Genomic DNA, 26,176 nt, shown 5'->3' with positions numbered 1-26,176 from the left:
AAACTTGTCTGCATTTTGGAATCACAGGGAAGCTTTAAAAACTATTGATTCTTGTGTCGCATCCCAAGAGACTCTGATTTAATTAGTCTGGATATGACGTGAGTCTTGGAAGCACTGCTCTAATATATAAAATCCCTAAACATAATTGACCAACCACTGCTTGAATACATTAAACAAGAGGAAACAGTATCTTGGGAGGCAGTTCCTTCCATACCGAAGTAGTTCTGGTCTTTAGATATTTCTTCCTCATTTGGACATAAATTCTGCCTTCCAAAATACTTCTGTACATTTGTAATTATTTAAATCCTTGTAGTCATCCATATACACAAAATACTTTCAATTTCCTCTTTTATCTGACAATTCTTCAAGTATCACCTCGGCCAGGTTAACCATTCCTAGCACCCACAACAATTCCTCATTACCCTGGTTATTTACTTAAGAGGTTTCAATTTTGGGGCGCCTGGGTGCCTCAGTCATTAAGTGTCTGCCTTCGGCTCAGGTCATGATCCCAGGGTCCTGGGATCGAGCCCCGCATCGGGCTCCCCGCTCAGCGGGAAGCCTGCTTCTCCCTCTCCCACTCTCCCTGCTTGTGTTCCCTCTCTCACTGTGTCTCTCTCTGTCAAATAAATAAATAAATAAATAAAATCAAAGAGGTTTCAATTTTTACATGACTCATAAACTGTGCTATCCAGAGCTGAGCACAAAGGTTCAGCATGATGTATTCCCTTTAAGAAACCATTGCCAGGTTCCACAAAACAAGCCAAGTCAAGCATAAAACACATGATAAAGTAGATAGTGTTTGAAAATCAGCTCCTGAACTGCCTTTTTGCCTTTCCATACACTGTCTCCTGTCTAGCCATTATTTTGCCAAGCTATGCTCTTTCTTGAAGTCCTCTGAAACGCTGCAGAGGTATATTTAATTTGTGTATTAATGGGAATGTTATCAGCAAAGAAAACAGCATGGGCCAAGGCTTGGGCATGAAGGAACACAGGGCTAATATGAGGAGCTCACAGAAATTCAATGAGGAGTCACAGAAAATGTGTAAGAAGAAATGAAGCATAATAGAATTGGTGGTTTTAAAAGTTCATCTTAATTGCAACATGGAAGATAAATGGGAAGGAACAAAACTTGTGACAGAAAAACCTTATGTGGATTGCTTAAATAATCAAAGAGAGACAATAGTATCCTGAACTAGCGTAGGGGTTGATGGGATGGAAAGAATGACAAAACTAAGTAATGTGGTATTTAAGAGGTGTAGTTGATGGAATTGTTAATTGACTGGACACGAGTGTGGGTGTGTGATGCAAGGGTGCATGAGCACAGGGAGGATTATGTCATCTAAAACAGCAAATACCACAAGAGAAGCATTTTGGACAGGAGAAGATAAAAGAATTTGTAAAGAAAACTAAAGATGCTTGCTAAAATCCAGAAAATTACAAGCCAATCTCACTGATGGACATAGAAGCAAAAATCCTAAAGGAACATTAACAAACTGAATCCAGCAGTGTATAAAATGAATCATACATGAATTCCAAATTGGTGCTATGCCAGGAATAAAGATTGGTTTAAGATTTGAAAATCAATCAGTATAAATCACCACATTAACAAAATAAGGAAGAAAAATGATACGTTCATCTCTATTGGTGCAGAAATATAATTTGACAAATTAAACATTGATTCATCACACACACACACACGCACATGCATGCACAAACTCTTGGAAAAGGAAGACTAGAAAAGGACTTTCATAATTTTCCTTTATCTGATAAAGTATATCCACAAAATATCTATAGCAAACATCATACTTATTGGTAAAAAATTAAAGACTTTCCATTTGCTCAGGAACAGCACATAAATACCTGCTAATATAAATTCTATTCAATATTGTACTTAAAGTCCTACCATGCAGCAATATAAGAAAATATGAGAGAGAGAGAGATGAAGGGAGGGGGAGGGGGATGCAGGCAAGCAGTATAAGCACTGGAAGGGAAGAAATATAACTTTTATTTATAAATGCTATGATGATGTATACAGAATATTAAAGAATCAAGAGATAAATTACGAGAATTAATAATTGAGTTAGCAAGTTTCCTGGACACAAAATCAATATACAGCATCCCTTTATATTCCTTTATAACAGGAGCAAACATTCAAAAAGATGAAACTTTAAAAATATACTATTTACAGTGGCATTAAAAGTATCAAATATCTAGGAACAGATCTCATAAAAGATGGTAAGAACTTTATGATAAAGCAATAAAACATCAAAAAAATAAAAATCTAAATAGAGTATTATGCTATATTCACAAACTGTAAGATTTAATACTGCAAAAATGCCAATTCTTGCCTAAAAAATTTATAGACTCAGTGTATGATCAATCAAACTTCCCAGTTTTTTTTTTATAACTTCAGAAGATGTTTCTAAAATATATATGGTAAAGCAAAATACCATTAAAATCCAATACATTTATGAAGAACAAATTGTAACTATTTACTCTGTCAGATGTTAAGAAACATAAACCAACAATAAATACAATGGTATATAACTGGTGAAAGGGATAGACAAGTTAATCATGGACACAGAAAGCCCAGAAACAAACTCTTAACACATATGGGTCACTTGATTCATTACAATGTTGGGTTTACAAAGTCACGGGAAAAACGTTTTTCAATAGAGTTCTGGCTCAATTAGATAGCCATATAGGTAAAAAAAAAAAAAAATTTGACCTCTACTTCACATCAGTAATCACTTCTAAGTGGACTGTGAATCTACCTGTGACAAGACAAGGAGAATACTTTTATAATCTGAAGGAAGAGAAACAAGAGGTCAAAAGCACTAAACAAAAAGAAAAAGATGATAACTAAGATAATATTAAAATGAGGAACTTTTATTCATCAGATTACACTAATAAGAAAATATAAATGCAACAGAGTAGGAAAAGATACTTGTTATGCATGTAACTACATCCAAAAAACCAAGAAAAGACAGAAAACAGACAAAAATATTTGAATAGGTGTTCCCAAAAAAGAAAAAACAACAGACATAGAAAATAGATTAGTGGTTGCTGTGGGTTAAAGACGGGGAGAAAAGTCATGTCTAAAAGAGTTAGTGTAAGGAAGCCTTGTAGTAATAGAATAATTCTATCTTGATTCTGGAGGTGGTTACATGAATCTATACATGCAATAAGATTATTATACACACACATAAATGAATGTATATAAAGCTGGCAAAATATGAGTGAATTCTCCTAATTGTAACAATGTCAATTTCCTGGCTTTGATACTATATTATAGTAATACACAATGTTACCACTTGGAGAAACTAGGTACATAAAACCTCCCTATCCTTTTTTTCCCACCACTTTTTGTAAATCTGACATTATTTCAAAATAAAAAGTGAGAAAAAAAGAGGATGTACAAATGGCCAACAAACATAAAAAAATAAACACCCTCATTAATATTAGGAAAATGCTAATGTAAACCAAGGTTTATAATTTCTCATCTACCCAAAGGTATTTTAAAAGATGACAATACCCTAACAAAGTAGTCCTAAGGGAACATACCACAACATAATAAAGGCCATATATGAAAAGCCCACATCATACTCAAGGTGAAAAACTTAAAGCTTTCCTCCTAAGATCAGGAAGAAGATGTCCACTCTCACCACTTTTAATCAACATCATACTGGAAGTCCTAACCACAGCAATCAGACAACAAAAAGGAATAAAAGGCATCTGAATTGAGAACAAAGAAATGAGACTTTCACTATTCGCAATTGACATGATACTATATATAAAAAACCCTAAAGACTCAACCAAAAAACTACCAGAACTGATAAATGAATTCGGTAAGGTTAGAAAATACAAAACCAATATACAGCAATTCATTGCATTTCTACACACTAATAATGAAGCAACAGAAAGAGAAATTAAGAAAACAATCCCATTTACAATGGCACCAAAAATATTAAATACCTAGGAATAAACTTAACCAAGGAGGTAAAAGATCTGTACTCTGAAAACTATGAAACACTGATCAAAGAACTTGAAGACTGACACAAACAAATGGAAAGATATTCCATGCTCATGGATTGAAAGAATAAATATTGTTAAAATGTCCATACTATCCAAAGCAATCTACACATTTAATACAATCCCTATCAAAGTATCAACAGCATTTTTCACATAACTAGAACAAGTAATACTAAAATTTGTTTGGAACAACAAAAGATCCTGAATAGCCAAAACAATCTTGAAAAAGAAAAACAAAGCAGGGGGCGCCTGAGTGGCTCAGTTGTTGAGCGTCTGCCTTCAGCTCAGATCATGATCCCAGCATCCTGGGATCAAGCCCCGCATCGGGCTCCCTGCTCGGCGGGAAGTCTGCTTCTCCCTTTCCCACTCCTCCTGCTTGCGTTCCCACTCTCTCTGTCAAATAAATAAATAAATAAATCTTAAAAAAAAAAAAAAAGAAAAGAAAAAAACAAAGCTGGAAGTATCACAATTCCAGATTTTAAGATCTACTACAAAGCTGTAGTAATCAAAACAGTATGATACTGGCACAAAAACAGACACATAGATCAACAGAACAGAATAGAGAAGCCAGAAACAAACCCGTGATAATACGGTTGATTAATCTTCAACAAAAGATGAGGCACGTGGGTGGCTCAGTCAGTTAACCATCCCACTCTTGATTTCGGCTCAGGTCATGTTCTCAGTGTCATGAGATCGAGTCCCCGTGTGGGGCTCCGTGTTCAGCATGGAGTCTGCTTGAGATTCTCTCTCTCCCTCTGCCCCTCCCCCAGCTTGTTATCTCTCTCTAAATAAATAAATAAGTAAAATATTTTAAAAAAAAAACAGAAACAAAAACTAAAACAGGCAAGAATACACAATAGGAAGAAGTCTCTTCAACAAACGATGTTGGGAAAACTGGACAGCAACATGCAAAAGAATAAAACTGGACCACTTTCTTATACCATACACAAAAATACACTCAAAATGGATTAAAGACCTAAATGTGAGACCTGAAACGATAAAAATCCTACAAGAAAGCACAGGCAGGTGCTTCTCTGACATGGGCCATAGCAGCATTTTTCTAGATCTGTCTCCTGCAGCAAGGGAAATAAAAGCAAAAATAAACTATTGGTACCAAATCAAAATATAAAGCTTCTGCACAGCGAAGGAAACAATCAGCAAAACTAAAAGGCAACCAACTGAATGGGAGAAGATATTTGCAAATGACATATCCAATGAAGGGCTAGTATCCAAAATATATAAAGAATTTATACAAGGCAACACTAAAAAAAAAAAAAAAAATCTGATTAAAAATGGTCTGAAGACGTGAACAGACATTTCTCCAAAGAAGACATACAGATGGCCAACGACACCTGAAAATATGTTCAACATCACTTATCATCAGGGAAATGCAGATCAAAATTACAATGAGGTATCACCTCACACTTGTCAGAATAGCTAAAACCAAAAGCACAAAAAACAAGCATTGGCAAGGATGTAGAGAAAAAGGAACTCTTGTGCACTGTTGGTGGGAATGCAAACTGGTGCAGACACTCCAGAAAATAGTAATGAGGTTCCTCAAGAAATTAAAATAGAATTACCATATGATGTTATCTCACCACTGGGTATTTACCCAAGGAATTCAAAAACACTAATTCAAAAAGATGTATGTACCCCTATGTTTATTGCAGCATTATTTACAATAGCCAAAATATGGAAGCAACCCAAGTGTCCACCAATAGATGAATGGGTAAAGAGATGGTATACACACACACACACACAGCCATAAAAAGGAATGAAATCTTGCCATTTGCAACAACACTGATGGAACTAGAGAGTAGAATACTAAGTGAAATAAATCAGAAAAACACCATATTATTTCATTCATATGGTGGAATTTAAGAAACAAAACAAATGAACAAAGGAAAAAAAAAGGGAGAGAGGGACAAACCAAGAAACAGACTCTTAACTGTAGAGAACAAGCTGATGGTTACCAGAGGGGTAGTAGGGGGAGATGTGAAATAAAGATGGGGATTAAGAGCACACTTATCATGATGAGCCCTGAGGAATGTATAGAACTGTTGAAACACTATACTGTACACCTGAAACTATTATAACACTGTATGTTAACTGTACTAAAATTAAAATTAAAAACTGAGTAAATTTTTTTAAATGACAATACCAACTGTTGGCAAAGTCATGGAAAAACAAGAACATGCTGGCCAAAGTACAAACTGGTACAACAATTTTGCAAAAAAAAGTTACTTTTTTTTTTTTAAACAAAAATTGGAAACTGCAAACCTACTAAGTTTGAAGATACACATACTGTATGACCCAGCAGTAATACTCCTAGGCTTGTACTCTTCAAAAATATATGTATATGTGCATCAAGAAAAATGTTCAAGACAGTTCCTTTACAATGGCCAAAAATACGGAAACAACACAAAAGTCCACCATTACAATAGGTAAATAAATTGTAGTATATTTATACAAGAGATAAACATACATTAAAATAAGCAAACTACAGACACATATCAATTATAAATAAATGTCAAAAATATTAAGAATTTGAAGTTCAAACTAAAAGAATTTATACTGTATGATTCCATTTATGCAAGTTCAAAAAATGTGTACCATGGTGTTGTAAGTCAGGATAGTGGTTACCTTTGGTGAGGGAACAGAAAGGGTTTGTTTTGTTTTGTTTTTTTGAGATTTATTTGTTTATTTCAGAGAGAGTGCACACGCACGCAGGCGCATGCAAGCATGGTGGGGAGGGGCAGAAGGAGAGGAAGAAAGAAACCCAAGCAGATTCCAAGGTCAGCGTGGAGTCAACACAGAGCTCAGGGCTCCATCCCACCACCTGATCCCACCACCCAGAGGTCACAACCTGAGCTGAAACCAAGAGTAAGACTCGCAACTGACTGTGCCAGCCGAGTGCCCTGGGACAGAAAATGTTTTGAATGGAATTTAACTGCAATGCTGTCAATATTCCATTTTGTGACTTGGGTGGGCATGACTTGGATGCTAGCTTTGTAACAATTCAGTGAGCTATAAATTTACATTCTGTGCAGTTTTCTTGCTGTCTAATATGTCTTGTGATAAAAAATAAGCTGAGAAAAAATTCAGATACATCTTGTCTTTAGTATTCCCGTTAATGGTCTCTCCAATAAGCAACAAATAAGTATCTAAGTTAGACTGATGGGATCTGTTATTCGTGGGCATCATTCTTTTTAAGGTGATGGACCAGCTGTTTAATTATGGCATAGAATTTTGCCTGAGAACAATGTCAACCTTTAATCAGTACATGGTCAAATGTCAGAAAATGCATTCATGAAGCCCAATACCTGAGCAAGGTAAGGGGACCTGTGGCATCAGGCTAAAAGTGATCATCTGCAAGGTAAATTACAGTCTTCCCTGACTGCAGATCAAAGATGTGTAACCTTAGGGACAAGATATGGAATTTGTGGTAGGAATGTTTGGCTGCATTCATTTATAAAAGGGACTCTGCTTGAAAAAGTAATTTGCCAAGGTAAGGAGATTCCTGCAGGAAGAAGCTGTAGGTACCATTGGGAAAAGGAGCTGAGGAGAGATCTGAAAGGTTCAGCTCAAGGAAAAATCATTACTCAAGTCGAGGAAGGTAAGATCAAAGGGACCCCACAGTGAAATCTTCAAATATCTCAGGCAAAATAACAATGAGAGTGTCAGTTTAAATAGCCCCCAGGCCTAGAGAATGAAGCCATCTTACCATAGTATCAGCCAATAAGAAAACTTCTACCTCTGTACCTCTCCCCTCTTCCCCATCTTCCCTACAGAGACCCCACTGAGTGGGGGAGGAGGTGAAAAAAGGTTCTGCCCAAATAGCAGGAATGTAGTAGTAAGGGGCACTAGGAGCCAGTTTTGGTTTGGGTGAAGAGGAAGAAGCTTTTGAAATAAGTATGTATTTATAAATATATGGAATAAATATTCTAAATTGTAAATTGAAATTTTTTCTCACCTAAAGTGACAAGAAACAACCCAAATTTGCATCCAGGGACAGAGAAACAATTAATTCTACTAACAAGTTTGAATAAACAGGAGAGAAGTTTGGAACAGATTTAGATTTAGGTATCACCAGTCTGCGAAGGAGATCATACACAGAAGTTACTCAGAGTAAGAAAAGTACCAAGGGAAGAACTCCAGGGGAAAGATCCAAATTGTCTTGACAATACTGCCAAAATTATCTCCAAAATGCAAACCTGATCACGCCACTTTATTACAATCAATGGTTCCCTAACACCTAAAGCTAAAGAGAAAATAAAAATCAAAATTCCTTAGCATGTCATTCAACACTCTTCTCATCATGATTCTTTTTAACTTTCTAATTTCATATATTAACACTTCCCTGGTTCTATATTTTTTGTAGTTATACAAAAAAACCTTAGAGTTCCTGAGGACAAAATGTCATTTCACACCTTTAGCACTAATATATCTATAAGTGCTACGTAATCTACTTGTCAAAGTTCTACTTATCCTTAAAAACTCTCCTCAAAGCTATGTCTTTTGAAGGTTTCACTTTATGCCCCCAACTCCACTGTAGACAAGCCAGGCCCTTCTTCCCCAGTGTTCTGGGAGGCATTAAATATCCCCCTTGCTTTCACACATAATTACTTGTCCCCCACTAGACTGTCAGCCCTGATATACTTTCTTAGAATCCCCAAGTTATAACACAACACCTAGAGGCTGGTAATCATCACATGCATACAATAAGGTACAAAAATCTTAAGTGTACAACATATGATACACTAAGTTAAACACCACCCATATGAAGATAGAGAACATTAGAACTCCAGAAGATCCCTTCATTCCTCCCTCCCTTAATAGGTAACCACCAGTCTGTAACTTAAAAAGCTATTGTTAAATTCGTATGTAAGAACAAAGGGATAAGACTAGCCAAGACAATTTTTTAAAATGGCTGCTTTCAAAGATACTAAGATTTATAAAAAGCAATGAGATTTAAGACAGAGAGGTAATGGACAAAGAAAAAGACAGATTATTGGGATAAAATATATAGCTCAGAAATAGATACACTCACACAGAAATATTAATACGCAATTCATTAAAAAAGAATTAACAATTTCAAAAATGATTTTGAACTATTGTTTATCCACCTGAGAAAAAATAAAGCTAGCATAAAAAGATTTCTTACATAACATATAAAACATACAAACTCAAAGAGATTAATAAAATTGACTAAAGCCATCTATATAACAAAAAGTGGGCATATAACATAGAAAAGAAAAGCCAGGTACTGGGAAAATATATTTACACACACACACATACACACTAAAACCAAAATTCTTACTAAAAAGCAAAAAACAAAGACAAATGACCCAGTAGAAAAAGGAGCAAAGTATATGAATAGGCAATTCCTACAAGAGAAAACACTAATGGCTAATAAACGTATAAAAAGTAGGAATTAAGAAAATACAATTTTTTCAAAAAGACACTATGTCCAACCTAATAGATTATTAAAAAATTTTAAATGTTACTGATAGCAACTGTTGGAAAAGATGTGATAATTCTAAAACTTTCATGAATTGCTGGTGGGTATGTACCACTCTTCTGGAATCTGGCAAAATCTAGTAAAGTTAAATGTCAGCAGACTATCTACACATCAATTGAATTCCTAAGCAGAAATCCATACACTAAAAGATGTGTATGACAATGTTCATTATAGCATCCTTGGCATTGATAAAAAATTTAAGTAATCCAAATATCCAGCACCAGAGAAATTGGATAATTGTGGCATATATTTGTATAAGGACATGGTTGTAACATTTAAAATGATTGAACTAAAGCCCTACATATCCACATAGACAAATCTTGATAGCATAATTATTTATCAAATAAGGAACTTATGCAAGAACAGAGTGTGATATCATTTGTAAGTAGTTTAAAATTAAGAAGTACTAAATTTAGAAAAACATGCGAGTATGGTAAAAGCATAAAAACATGTAAGAAGTAATGAATCCAAAATCAGGATAAGCAGGGTTTTTTCTGAGGTGAGGATGTGGAAATAAGATCGGAGAGAACTACAAAGGAAGCTTTAATAATGATGCAGTATTCCGTATCTTTAAAAAATGTCTAAAGCAAAATGTTAAAATGTGGTAAAGTTGGATGTTGAGTACCCAGAAGTTAATCATTATTATTCATTCTGCTTTTCCCAACACTGAAGAGAACTCACAAAAATAAGAAATGTTTAAAAAGAAGTTCTAGAATGTAAAAATATGGGGCACCTGGGTGGCTCAGGCATTAAGTGTCTGCCTTCAGCTCAGGTCATGATCCCAGGGTCCTGGGTTCGAGCCCCGCATGGGGCTCCGTGCTCAGCAGGGAGCCTGCTTCTCCCTCTCCCACTCCCCTGCTTGTGTTCCCTCTCTCGCTATATCTCTGTCAAATATATAAACAAAATCTTAAAAAAAAAGAGTGTAAAAATATTTATAATAGATAAATCAACCAACCCAACAACTAACTACGGGACTCTAGCCATTGGGTTTCTGCAGGGCTGCGACCCCTTATAAGTGGCATTTGGTAATGTGCCAAGGAGGCAGGGGACTCTTTTTGGTTGTTCCAAGAACACTGCTGGCATTTATTGGGACGAAGGGGTAGAATGATTACTAATTTCAATGCATTGGTAGTGTCCAGGTCAAGGAAAAATTGTCCCTAGATCTCCTGCTGACAGTTAGAGTCACCATATCACACAGCCTTGAACATGCCTGACTTGACCACCATGTTAGCTAAGTCCCTTATCATGAAAAAACGGACTCTTCTTTGGTATCCTTCCCTTAATACCATTTTTTTTTTCTTTTTCCAGAGCTTCCTATGTGTCAGAGATCAGAAAGCTAAAAGATGTGTAGGGTTCTACCCTGGCCCCAACCCCTAAACTAAGTTCCCAGTTCATCCCTTCAGCCAAGGGTTCCATCAAGTTAACCTCAGGAAATCTTTCTGCTTTACTTGATTCAGCTACACACAATTAAACAGAGACGTGGTGCTATGGGTTGCCCCATAAAAGCCGCCACAAATAAATTAATCCCTTTTTGTGACATCATAGTGAAACTGGCAACCAGAAAGTCAAGGCTGATAGAACACAAATTTTGTGGGTTAGTTTGCAGAAAACTGCAACCCAATTATGTAAGACAAAACAAGCTTCTCTCTTGTATACCAAATATTCGGGGAAAGTACTTAAAGAAAAATCAACTGCCTTGCATCGTACTTCACAACCTAAGTTCTTGTAAAATTCCGTCTTTCTCACTTGAGATATGCAGAACAAATAAAAACAGCAGGGGAAAACATTATGGTCCTTGCAACATGACTGCTCTGCTTCACTGCTGTACTGGAAATGGTAGGTTATTTGCTTTATCAGATAAATTGGCTCTGCAGCCCACATTTAAAAGAACATACAGGGGTTTTCAGCAGGAAGTTTGGACTTGATTAGTTCAAGATAAAAGTAGGCAAGGAGGGATGAATATCATTCTGAGCCAATAAATGTATGTGTAATGGAGATGGAACAGTATAAAACATTCATATTCTTACATACTAATGATAAGTAGAAAAAAAAAAAACTTGAGTCTTTTAGCGAAATTCGTTTATTGTCTGAAAACTCAACGTAGTAATTCAAGGCCAAGTGACAGGAAATTACAGTTTCCTGGCTGACATCAATTTGATCTTCAGTAACTTAGGAGTTCCTAAGCCCTGAAGAGAAGGGCTTATATACATATATACACAATAATTCAAATAATTCAGGTCACAACCCAGATGATAAGGCACACATTATGTGCATAAACTTATGATGTATGCTTACAAAAATTCAGTGCCTTATTATGTAATTTTAATCACGCTTTTTATTTGATCAGGTTCTTACATTTAGTCTGTACATGGACTTGGTTATTTACAGAATACAGGCTCCTATAAGGGAGATATGAAACATATGGCTGTTTCTTGTTATAACAGCAAATAGATAATCATTTTTTCTAGATAATCATAAAATTAAATATATTGAGAATTGGTGAGTTAAAAAACAAAAGTTTTCAAATGTTTTCTAGTTTTCTTGCTGTGGTAGGTAGTTATCTACATAGTTCCACCTAAGGGAAGGGAGCATTCCTCACCTTTTCTACCCGTGCTCATTACCCAGTATGTATAACTAGCTCAAACTAGTACTGCTTGGGATTCTCTCCCTCTCCGTCTGCCCCTCTCCCTGCTTGCACATGCGTGTAACCCCTGACTCTAAGCTAATATATTAACCTTAAAAAAAAAAAAAAAAGAAAAGAAAACTTAGATCTACTGATAAGGAAAAATCTGTGTCCTAAGATGGCCAACCAAGCCAGTGAGAAAGTCCCAGACCTTGCCCCGGGGCTCTTGCGGGTTCTTCTCTCTGCTCTGCCTCCTGCGAGTGCCAATCCGGTTCTTCTCCCTGCCCCATTTCACACACGTGCCAAGAGTGCCCAGTATGCGGAAGTAGAAGTGTATAAATTACCCCCTTTGCTTGTGCTCAGGGCTCAGACCTTTGGAGATCACTCTTCTCTGAGCCCACCAACGTTAAATAAACTTCCTATCCTCCAAGATCTCCGAGTGCCACTCGGTTCTTCCATCGGGAGACCCAGTCCAGGTTCCATAACACTACCACTCATAAGGAATGAAGCCATCACTGTCCTTATTAAATGGCAGAGCTTTAACCTTGACAGTCAAATTACAGAAAGCAGGTAGCATGATACAATTTTAAAACAAAACAAAATTTAAAATGAACAACCAAAAACAGGTGACCTTGATGCTATACTCTGGAGGAAAATACCGGTTCCAATGGATAGCATATCTTATTCACTTAAATTGCAAACAGGAAACCCTGCAGAAATATCTGCCTAGTTCAGCATTAAAATATAAATACGAGGGGTGCCTGACTGGCTCAGTCAGTAGAGCATGTGACTCTTGATCTCAGGGTCATGAGTTCAAGTCCCTCTTTGGGCATAAAGCTTACTTTAAAAAAACACATACATACACATATGAAAATATATATTCAAATAATCATTTACATAAATGATTTTAGCAACATTAGTTCACATGGTAGAGTACCATTTTTGATTAACAAAAAAATGGCTATATTAAAGTGTTACATATGTTTTCTTTTGCTGGCCTTTCATAAAGGCAATTTCTCACTCAATTTGTTTAGCAATAGTACAGAAAAACTCTTTAGCCTGTCAATAAAGATAATTCCTTGATTTACTTGTAAGGACCAGTTAGTTCTTCCAGAACCTAAAAAAACATACTAAGGTCAAAGGACGAAACATGTATTCTATCCGATTGAAACTCTGCTTCAGGGCGCCTGGGGGGCTCAGTCGTTAAGCATCTGCCTTCAGCTCAGGTCATGATCCCAGGATCCTGGGATCGAGCCCCACATCGGGCTCCCTGCTCAGCAGGGAGTCCACTTCTCCCTCTGCCCCTCACCCCTCTTGTGTTCTCTCTCATTATCTCTCTCTCTCTCTCAAATACATAAAACCTTTTTTTAAAAAAAGGCAATCTACTGAATTGGAGAGGATATTTTCAACTGACATATCTGATAAGGGGTTAATAACCAAAATATATAAAGAACTTATACATCTCAACACCAAAAAGAACAAATGTGATTTAAAAATGGGCAGAGGACCCGAATAGACATTTTTCCAAAGAAGACACACAGATGGCCAACAGACACATGAAAAGATGCTCAACATCACTCATCACCAGGGAAATGCAAATCAAAATCACAATAAGGTATCACCTTACACCTGTCAGAATGGCTAAAATCAAAACCACAAGAATTAACAAGTGTTGGTGAGGACAGGAAGGGAAAGGAACTCCCATGCACAGAACAAGTAATTTTTGAAATTTATTAACCACTTTCATATATTACATTCTAATTTCCGAAGTATTTTCCCACCCCTTATCTCACTAGAAAACCCTCTTCAAACAACAAATTACAGCACAATGATTAACAATATAATAGCAAATAGTTATAATTTAAGTCCATTGTTTCCATCACATTTTCAGGTTCTTCCTCTGTAAAATAAGAACCCTAAAGGACAACTAAATTTCTATGATTCTCTAACTCAAAATAATTTGCTCATAGCTACTTAGGGCATGTTAACTGCAAACCCAAATCTTTCCCATATAAATCTCTTAGTCACACATCTTCCCTCAAGACTTGCTTCCTATAAAGTTCTGAGATGCTCCACTCCAACTAATGAACTTTTGTTGTCTATTCTTTTTTTCCATCTTATTTATGAGAGACTTACCTGTTACTCTTAAACATTCAATTTCCCATGCCAACACTTCCTGATATTTCATTTCTTAATGGCAGTTTAATCAGACAAAGTTGGAATACAGGACTCCTGTTGAACAAGTTGCCCTACTTTTAGACAAATGTTTTAACTATGTCACTAAAAATACACAGACCTTCCTAAAAATGGTCTTAAAGGGATTAAGAAAAGGCTTAGAGGAATTAATTCATAAAGAAAATCTGTCTCTTCTCCATGAGCTACTTATTCATTTATTTATATCAGTATGGATACTGGTTTTATTCTATGAGTTATACTCCAACACTCATTATTGTCTTGTTCAAGTTGTTCCTGGTTTAACCTAGAAGCTCCTTCAAGTTGGCACCTGTGTCCTTTTAAGATTCTCCATCACTTCTGTTTTTATTGTGATGAGAAAAATTGTCTATTCAAGTCCATTGCCCATTTTGTAATCAAGCTGTTTTGTTGTGCAACCATTAGAATCATCCATCCCCATGACTCTCACCTGTAAAACTGAAACGCTGTACCTATTAAATAATTCACTATTTTCCGTTTGCCCCCAGGCCCTGGTAATGCCCTTTATGTTCTCTGTCTTTATGATTTTAATTACTCTAAGTACGTCATATAAGTTTAAAATCATACAGTAATTGCCTTTTTGTTACTGATTTATTTCACTTAGGGTTTACCCAGGTAATAGAGTACTGCAGAATTTGTTTCCTTTTAAAGGCTAAATAATACTCCATTGTATGTATATGACACATTTTCTTTATCCGTTCATCTGTGAATGATCACTTGGGTTGCTTCTGTTTTAGCTATTGTGAATGATGCTACGAACATAACTGTACAGATACCTCTTTGAGATCCTGCTTTCAATTATTTTGGGTGTATACCCAGAAGTGGAATTGCAAGATCATATGATAACTCTGTTTTTCATTTTTTGAGGAACTTCCATGCTGATTTCTGCGGCAGCTATGCCATTTTACATTCCCATCAAGAGCACGCAAAAGTTCCAATTTTTCCACATCCTCACCAACATCTGTCTTCTGTTTGTTTTTAATAACAGTCATGCTAATGGGTGTAAAAGTGGTATCTCATTGTGCTTTTGATTTGCATTTCCCTAAGTGATTAATGATGTTGAGCATCTTTTCATGCTTGTTAGCCACTCCTGTATTTTCTTTGGAGAAATGTCTAATCAAGTCCTTTGCTCATCTTTTAATCTGGTTATTTTGTTGTTGACATTTAGAAATTGTCTACATATTCTAGGTATTAATCCCTTAACAGATATCTGATTTACAAATATTTTAACCTATGCTGTGAATTGCCTTTTTACTGTTTGTCATTTGACTTTATACATTTTTAATGAAGTCCAATTTGTCCATTTTTTCTTTAGTAACCCATGCCTTTGGTGTCATATCCAAAAATCATTATCAAATCCAATGTTATAAAGCATTCGTCCTGTGTTTTCTTCTAAGATTTTCTCATTTTAGCTCTTACACTTAGACCCTTGATCCATTTTGAATTAATTTTTGTATATGATGTTAAATAAAAGTCCAATATCATAATTTTGCATGTGGATATCCACTTCCCAGCACCATCTGTTATAAAGAGTGTCCTTTCCCTGTTGAATGGTCTTGGTACTTTTTCACAAATCATTTGAACATATATGTGAGAATTTATTTCTGGGCTCTCTGTTCTGTTCCACTGGGCTATATATCTGTCTCTGTCAATTTTTTGTCAGTTTTGATTACTGTGTCTTTGAAAAGTATTGAAATCAGGAAGTAGAAATCCTTCAGTTTTGTTCTTTTTAAAGATTATTTTGGCTATTTAGAGTCCCTTAGATTCTGTATGAATTTTAGGATGGATTTTCTGGGGGGAAAAAAAGTCCTTGGGATTTTGATAGGGATTGCACTAGATCTGTAGACTGCTTTTGGTAGTATTAACACTTTAACAATATTAAGTTGTCCAGGGGGTCCCGGGTGGTGCAGTTGGTTGAGCATTTGACTCTTTGTTTTGGCTCAGGTCGTGATCTGTGTCCCGAGATTGAACCCCACGTCAGGCTCCATGCTCAGTGCAGAATCTGCTTAAGATTCTCTCCCGCATGCCCCTCTCCCCCACCTCCCTTCAAATAAATAAATCTTTTTTAAAAAAAAATTAAGTTACCCGAACCATGAACACGGGATGTTTCATTTATATCCTCTTTCTTTTTTTTTTTTTAAAGATTTTATTTATTTATTTGACAGAGAAAGACACAGCGAGAGAGGGAACACAAACGAGAGAGGGAACACAAACGGGGAGTGGGAGAGGGAGAAGCAGACTCCCCGCCGAACAGGGAGCTCGATGCGGGACTCGATCCTGGGACTCCAGGATCACGACCTGAGCCGAAGGCAGTCGCCCAACCAACTGAGCCACCCAGGCGCCCCTCTCTTTAATTTCTTTCAACAATGATTTGCAGTTTTCTTTGTACAAGTCTTTCACCAATTTAAGTTAACCCATAAGTACTTTATTCTTTTTGATGCCATTATAAATGGAATTTTGTGATTTCCTTTTCAGATTGTTCATGAATGTAAGTACAACTGATTTTTGTCTGTTTCGTATCCTGCTACTTTGCTGAAATCACTTATTTGTTCTAACAGTGTGTGTGTGTGTGTGTGTATGTGTGAGTGTGTGGAATCTTTAGGGTTTTCTATGTATAAGATCATATCATCTATAAGCAGATAATTTTACTTCTTCCTTTCCAATTTCAATGCTTTTTATTTTTGTTGCTTATTTGCTCTGGCTAGATTTTCCAGTAGTATATTTAAAGTGATAAAAGTGGCATCATTACTTTGTTCCGGATCTTAGAGCAAATCTTTAGTCTTTCATCATCGTGTATGATGTCAGCTATGGGTTTTTCATAGATGACTTTTATTATTTGAGCTAGTTTCCTTTTATTCCTAGTTTATTGAGTTTTAACAAATGTTTTTTTGCATCAGTTGAGATGATCATGTAGATTTTATCCTTCCTTCTGCTGATGTGGCATATTACATTTACCAATTTTCATGTTGAAGCATTCTTCCATTCCAGGAATAAATCCCACTTAGTTATGCTCTATAATCCTTTTTAATACACTGAATCCTGTTTGCTAGTGTTTGGAGAGTTTGCGGGTTATTTTGGTTTTTTTTTAAGATTTTTGCATGAATGTTCAGTTTCTGGTTTATCCTTTCCATACTTATTTTGCACAAATAAACAGACACACTATATTTTCTTACACTCCTATTTCTGATACAAAAAATAGCATAATACAATCCTTTGCACTTTGTGGTTTTTTGCTTTGTTTTGTTTGGTTCATTTTTGTTTTTTGCTTTTTGTTGTTGTATAGTATTCCACTGTGTGGAACCATTCCACTGCTTCCTCAACCATTCTTGCATATGTGAACATCTGGGTCATTTCCAGTATTGTGCAATTCTAATTTAACTTGCAATGAGTAACCTTTTATAGGTATTTCCATGCTGCTATAGATGTAGTTACAGGGGAGAGTCTAAAAGTGCAGTTGCTGGTCAAAAGGTAACAGCATATGTAATTTTGCAAGGTATTTTCAAATTCTCATTCAGAAGGATTGTACCATTTTGTATCCTCACAAGCAATGCTTGAGAGCACCTATTTCCTCACAGTCTCACCAATGGCATGTGTCATCATACTTCCTCATTTTCATTCACCTGATGGTTGAGAAATAGTATCTCAGTATTATTTTATTGGTGTTTAATAATCAGCGAATTTGGACCTTTTTTCCTATGCCTACAGAACATTTTTATATCTTCTCTTACAAATTTGAATTGACTATATATCTTTTCCCCATTTTTCTTTTGGAGTTCTGGGGCTTTTTTTTCTGTCTTTCATAATTAGTTGTATATTAAGGATATACTAAGCCCTTTGTGGCACATGTTGCAAATACTGACTGCCAATTCATCAGTTTTCTTTTACTTTGCTAATGGTGTTTTATCCCCTGAACTGCAGGTGTGTGTGTGTGTGTGTAGTCAAATTATTTTTTTTCTTTATTTGGCTTTTGATTTTGAGTCATAATTAGATAAGCTTTTCTTTACATCAAAGTTAAAGAGGAAACCATCCATGTTTTCTTTTAGTATGTGTATAGTAAATTTTTTTACATAAAACATTTCTACCGATCAAACTAGCAAGTTATATTAACTTGAAAACAACAGAAGAGGAAATTCTTAGTTTCTTTAAATAGAGTCTGTTTATGTTAAAAGGAAAATAAAAAAATATCCACTTTAATTATTGTTTAATCTATAGTAGTTTCATCCTGTATTTTCTATTTTGTTTGAAAGTCACCATTAAAAAATTCAGGACTTGCAGTAAAACTTGTGATGAAAGTACAACAGAAATTTCAGGGAAGTTTCCCCAGATCCCTCACACACTGGGAAACCTAGGCTACAGATCCAAAAGGAAAATAAAACAGTCTCAGTGTATTTTCCAAGTCAAAATGAGCATCTTTGCTATTCTGGTATAAAAATGCTACTTGCTTTAATAGCTGGCATGTGAGAAACAGTTTTTGGGTTTTTTTTATAGTTCAGTTCTTGTCTATAAGGAGCTCACAGTCTAGTAAATAGTTAAAATATAGACAAGTACAAGGTAATAATTGAAAAGAGTCAAAAAAAAAAGGATAAAGGGAGTGAACTGCAATAAACAGGAGACTTGTGATCAGAACTAGGTTTGTATCCCACCCTCCCCTAAGAACTCAGTATCTTCATCTATAAAATGAGAAAAAATAACAACACCCTTCATATCAAGAATGATAAACAGTATGATGTGTATGTAACTACCTATCCTCATATTGTCAGGGGTATGCAAGAAGTTCAAAATATATTATTTAAATGAATTAGCTACAGACAACAATTGCTATTCATATCAGAGAAGGGAGAGATTATAAAAGGTATACCATTAATTACAAAACTTGTATGAAATATAGTATGGGATATTTTCCTACTCTGACTATAATTAAGGCAAATTGAGTATGTTTAAACTTTTTCTACAAATTATCTTACCCATTTATGTGTTGCTTAGTGGAGTTATCTAGTTTATTTGCATGCCAGAACAAAATAAACTAAATAAGTCCTTTGTATTTTAAGGTTTAAAAGATCTATTTCCCAGTACAGCAATTTGGCTTATACTTCCCTAACAGGAAACATTTCCTTCTATTATAACATCACAGTGCATACACGTATATAAATACACACACACACACATAAAGTGTGTGTGTGTGTGTATACACATGTTTTAACGTATGTTTGAGGACAGAAAGACACCTGGGTATCACAAAGGGCAATTAATTATGTAGACTACAATTTTTAACATAATACTGTTTACTGAAGTACTACTAGAAGATGTGATTGAAAACAAAAATGAATTCATGCAATAAGAATTATATCCTTGTACTGTGAAAGCTTGACAAATCCCGAAATTTGTTTTCAATGTACAATAGTCAACTTTATCATCACATATGGTATTAAAATAAAAATACAGAGTGCCTCTATTATTTGAGGAATGGTTTCAAATTTATCAATGTCAGAGTTGAAAATAAGTTACATCCAGATGTATAGTTTAAGTTACATTTATGTTTGGATAGAAAAATGGTGTACTTTCCATGACTCATTATATTTTATATTTTAGTCTCACACAAGGTTCAGAGAGAAAGTATGTGTCTTGGACCGCCAATTTCGAATATTAAGAGAAAGTCAAATACAAAAATGAGAAAACAAAAACATAAAACAACTTTCTAAAAAAACACAATGAATTAAATAATTTAAACACATCTCATCTTTTCCTTATATGGTATCCTTCTTTCTTATCCTCTTAATGGATATATTTTCATGTATTCATTTAGTATTTATTAGTCATAAAATATAAGCTAGGAACCATGTTAAATTTGGGAATATAAAAATGAATAACAAGCAACAGCATCCACTCTCAAGAAACTCACAACTTAGTGGTGTAACAGTCCTTGCTGTTATCTCCCACGTAGCCCATGTCAACATTTAAGATGATACCCAGTCACTTTCTTGAATGCAATCTTTCTGCATCTACCAATTATAATAGATGATAAAATGATATTCCTCAGGCCCAGTGAGTATCATAACCAGTAGCTTGGATTCATCCAAAGCATTGACTGAATAGCGCACACAGTATCTCTGGAAGAGACCACTGGTTTTTCATGAATATGCATCATCCCCTTCTTCCTTAAATAGCAGAAATCTCAAATTAAAAGTTGCAAATTAAATAGGTAAACAACTGTATAGCTAGAGACACTTCCCGGCCTCCCTTGCATCTAGGTGTGACCTTATGACACATCTCTGGCTAATGGAACCAAGAAGAACTGTTATGTGCCACTGCTCCTAGAAGAAATGGTTATATGCTCACCTGACCTTTCTTCTTCCCATTATGTGGAGTATATGTAATGTAACCTGAGGACTGACAGAACAAACTGCGCAACTAGAAGGAGAAAAGATGCCACATGGAGGAAGGTAGGATATGGGGAAATGTGCTTTGGAGGAGAAACAGATTGCAGGTGCAGCAGAGGGGAGGGAGCTCTGGTCTTGGAGAAAGGTGAGAGCGAGTGGAGCACATAGGATTATGTACAAGGGGAGCATTTCCCCCAAAGCTGTTGGCTGGTAAAATGAGAGGGACTGATTTTCCTGAGTTTTTGCAACCAGCAGAGCTCAAAGACTTGAGCATTAGAGGTCAGCAGGCTTGTCTGGTATAAAGCCCTCAGGACACTGCCCTACTCCTGGAGAGAAGTCAGACAAACAACCCCTCGGCAGACAGCACCATCTGAGGATCGCCTAAGGGGCACAGAGAATGACTCTCCCTGCATCTGTGAGAGGCAGCATTCAGAGAGACGCCTCTCTGGGGATAAAGGAACCTGTGGGTGCCATTACCCTCCCCCACCCCTCAGCACAGGCACAGGAGCAGAGACAACTGCTGAAGGCAGCTAACCAGAACACTGGCTATTTAGCCTGCTGCTCCAAATCCCATGCCCCTGTGCTCTGGCATGACTGCCAACTGCCAGTTCTCAGCCAAACCTGAATCCAACCCAGTGCAGTGAGACCCTCCCCCAGAAGTCCATGACAGGTCCCCACCACACCAGGCCCCTAAAGTATGGAGTTTTAAAAGTCAGCAAGTCTGGCTGGGATAGAGCCCAAAGTGCACTGCACTGCTCCAGGCAGGCAAGCAACCTGGAGACGGACAGCATAAAAACCGTGATCTGAAAAATGCCTGGGATGCACAACGGGAAATTATTCAATCTTCTGGGAGTGCTTCTCTGAGAGCAGCAAGCACTGAGTCCCCTTTCCGGGGGACAAAGGAGCTGGCTGGTGCCATTTCAGCCAGGCACTCAGCATAAACTAACTTCAGTAAACAGCACAGCTGCCTAACAATGGCTGCCTAACCTGCTTACACTAATCCTGCCCCTGTGCACTCTGCTGGTACTGCTTTTCTTAAACAAGTGTGCCTAAGGGTCAGTGCAGAGGGCCCCTTCCCCAAAAGACCAGCACAAACCCCCTACATGAACCATGTCTATGGACCATAAAGTTCTGCAAGACTTCGGTTCTAGTGGAAGTGGCATCAGGTCTCATTTAACAAGCAGACAAGAGCACACCTAGTTAAAGCTTGCCACACTCTGGCCACGGTCCAAACACTGCCCACTGCAGTGTTTCATCCCAAAGCAGCAGAATACACATTCTTTTCAAGTGCATATGGGACATTCTCCAGAATAGATCACACACTAGATCACAAATCAGGACTCCACAAGTAAAAAAAGATTGAGATCATACCATGCATATTTTCTGACCATACTATGAAACTTGAAGTCAACCACAAGAAAAAAATCTGGGAAGACCACAAATACACGGAGGTCAAACAACATGCTACTAAAGAATGAATAGGTCAACCAGGAAATTAAAGAATATATTTTAAAAATACATGGATATAAATGAAACTCGATGGTCTAAAACCTTTGGGATACAGGAAAAGAAGTCATAAGAGGTAAGTATATAGCAATACAGGCCTACTACAAGAAGAAAAATCTCAAATAAACAACTTAACCTTACACCTAAAGAAGCTAGAAAAAGAACAAAAAACAAAGCCTAAAGACAGCAGGAGAAGGGAAATAATAAAGATTAGAGCAGAAATAAATGATACAGAAACTAAAAAAAAAAAAAACAGAACAGATCAATGAAACCAGGAGCTGCTTCTTTGAAAAAATTAATAAAATTGATAAACCCCTAGCCAGACTTATCAAAAAGAGAAAGGACCCAAAAAAATAAAATCACAAATGAGAGAGGAGAAGTAACAAACGACACCAAAGAAATGCAAATTAGAGAATATTATGAAGAATTATATGTTAACAAATTGGACAATCTGGAAGAAATGGATAAATTCCTAGAAACATAAACTACCAAACTGAAACAGGAAGAAATAGAAAACTGGAAAAGACTGACAAACAGCAAAGAAATTGAATCAGTAATCAAAAATCTCCCAGCAAACAAAAGTCCAGGGCCAGATGACTTCCTAGGAAAATTCTACCAAACATTTAAAGAAGAGTTAATACCTATTCTTCTGAAATTATCCCAAAAAATAGAAAAGGAAGGAAAACTTCCAAACATTTTATGAAGCCAGCATTACTCTGATTCCAAAAACAGACTCCACTAAAAGAGACAACTACAGGCCAGTACCCCTGATGAACGTGGGTGCAAAAATTCTCAACAAAATACTAGCAAATCAAATCCAACAATACATTCAAAGAATCACTTACCGCGATCAAGTGGGATTTGTCCCTGGGCTGCAAGGTGGTTCAATATTTGCAAATCAATCACTGTGATACACCACATTAATAAAAGAAAGGATAAAAACCACGTGATCCTCTCAGTAGATCAGAAAAAGCATCTGACGAAGTACAACACCCATTCATGATAAAAACCCTCACCAAAGTTGAGGAATGAGGTAATCTATCTCAACATCATAAAGGCCATATGCAAAAAACCCAAAGCTAGTATCATCCTCAATGGGGAAAAACTGAGAGCTTTTCCTCTATGGTCAGGAACAAGACAGGGATGTCCACTCTCACCACTGTTATTTAACATAGTGCTAGAAGTCCTAACCTCAGTAATCAGACAACAAAAAGAAAAGGCATACAAATTAGCAAGGAAGAAGTCAAACTTTCATTATTTGTAGATGACATGATACTATATATAGAAAACTCAAAAGATTCTCCAAAAAATTGCTAGAACTGATACTCGAATTCAGTAAAGTTACAGGATACAGAAATCTGTTGCATTTCTATACACCAATAATGAAGCAGCAGAAAGAGAAATCAAGGGATCAATCTCATTTACAATTTCACCAAAAATAATAAGATACCTAGGAATAAACCTAGCCCAAGAGGTAAAAGATCTATATTCTGAAAACTTCAAAAGGTAGATGAAATAAATTGACGATGACACAAAGAAGTGGAAAAACAGTCCATGTTCATGGATTGGAAGAACAAATATTGTTAAATCATCAGTACTACCCAAAGGAATCTACACATTTAATGCAATCCCTATCAAATTACCAACAGTATTTTTCACAGAGCTGGAACAAACAATCCTAAAATTTGTATGGAACTACAAAAGACACCCAATAGCCAAAGCAATCTTGAAAAAGAAAAGAAAAGCTAGAAGCATCACAATTCCAGACTTCAAGTTATATTACAAAGTTGTATTGATCAAGACAGTATGGTACTGGCACAAAAACAGACACACTGATCAATGGAACAGAATAGAAAACCCAAATTTGGACCCACAACTATATGGTCAACTAATCTTCGACAAAGCAGGAAAAAAATATCCAATGGGAAAAAGACAGTCTCTTCAACAAATGGTGTTAGGAAAACTGGACAGCAATATGCAGAAAAATGAAACTGGACCACTTTCTTACATCATACAAAAAAAAAAAACTCAAAATGGATACAAGATCTAAAAGTGAGACAGGACACCATCAAAATCCTAAAGGAGAACACAAGTAGTAATCTCTCTGACACTGGCCACAGCAATTTTTTCTAGATACATCTCCTGAGGCAAGGGAAACAAAAGCAAAAATAAACTATTGGGACTTCATCAAAATAAAAAGCTTCTGCATAGCAAAGAAAACAATCAACAAAACTAAAAGGCAACCAAGTGAATGGGAGAATATATTTGCAAATGACATAGCTAATAAAGGGTGAGTATCCAAAATATATAAAGAACTTAGAGAACTGAACACCCAAAAAACAAATAATCCAGTTAAAAAATGGACAGAAGACATGAACATTTTTCCAAAGAAGACATACAGATGGCCAACAAACACAAGAAAAGATACCCAACATCACTCATCATCAGGGAAATACAAATCAAAACCACAATGAGATACCACCTTGCACCTGTCAGAATGGCTAAAATTAACAACACAGGAAACAACAGATGTTGGTGAGGATGTGGAGAAAGGGGAACACTCCTACACTGTTGGTGGGAATGCAGCCTGGTGTAGCCACTCTGAAAAACAGTATGGAGGTTCCTCAAAAAGTTAAAAATAGAGCTACACTACAATCCAGCAACCACACTCAGAGTTATTTACCCAAAGGATACAAAAAATACTGATTCAAAGGGATACATACACCCTGATGTTTATAGCAGCATTATCAACAATAGCCAAACTATGGAAAAGAGCCCAAATGTCCATCAGCTGATGAATGGATAAGAAGATGTGGTACACATACACACACACACACACACACACACACAGAGGGGAATATTACTCATAAAAAAGAATGAAATCTTACCATCTGTAACAACGTGGATGGAGCTAGAGAGTATTATGCTAAGCAAGTCAGTCAGAGAGAGACAAATACTGTATGATTTCACGCATATGTGGAATTTAACAGAACAGAGGAAAATGGGGGGGAAGAGACTGGCAAACCATGAAACAGACTCTTAAATATAAAGAACAAACTGAGGGTTGATGGAGGGAGGTGGGCGGGGGATGGGTTAAATGGGTGATGGGCATTAAGGAGTGCACTTGTTGTGATGAGCACAAGGTGTTGTATCTAAGTGATGAATCATTAAATTCTACACCTGAAACTAACATTATACTGTATGTTAACTAACTGGAATTTAAATAAAAACTTGAAGAAAAAAAAATCAATCCTTTTGAAATAATGGAAATTCTTTATTTCCAAGGAGTAATTCAAACACTTAAGTTTAGCAAGCTACCAACTTAATGTGGGGAATAGTCTAGGTCTGTTGACCTTGCAGGAGCTGGCCAAAAGAGTGTCTCACTTTGGTTTGGCAATATGTTTCAAAAATATTTTGCTATTTTTTACCTGGGTCCGGGAATCAGTGAAACTTTTCAACAGAAATGTTATCATATAGGGGCACCTGGGTGGCTCAGTCATTAAGCATCTGCCTTTGGCTCAGGTCATGCTCCCAGGATCCTGGGATCGAGCCCCACATCGGACTCACTGCTCGGCGGGAAGCCTGCTTCTCCCTCTCCCACTCCCCCTGCTTGCGTTCCCTCTCTCACTGTGTCTCTCTCTGTCAAATAAATAAATAAAATCTTTAAAAAAAGAAATGTTATCATATAACAACTGAAAATTTAAAGTACATGATAATTTTACTAATTTCTTACAGGGTCTAAGTTGGGAAACTGAAATACAAGTAGACAAAACAATTACAAAATGAAATGATATTTAGAGGAAATATTAAGATTTTTACTAAATGTTGCCATATCTTCTGATATTAGAAGAACACCTATGGAATTACAGCAGAAGTCAATATAAAATACGATAGGATATAACAATA

At 36.3% G+C, this 26,176-nt stretch overlaps 1 protein-coding gene across 1 annotated transcript in view; it reads right to left on the bottom strand.

The window, feature by feature from the left end:
• The window catches only part of NAV3 (neuron navigator 3), a 773,874-nt gene that overhangs the window by 552,689 nt on the left and 195,009 nt on the right, over positions 1-26,176 (bottom strand). The gene's annotated exons all lie outside the window — the stretch shown is intronic.

This window comes from Leptonychotes weddellii, chromosome 5, assembly GCF_054177405.1.
Source record: "Leptonychotes weddellii isolate Sample4059 chromosome 5, ASM5417740v2, whole genome shotgun sequence".
NCBI classification, from domain to species: domain Eukaryota; kingdom Metazoa; phylum Chordata; class Mammalia; order Carnivora; family Phocidae; genus Leptonychotes; species Leptonychotes weddellii.
This window is presented reverse-complemented; position numbering and strand designations above follow the sequence as displayed.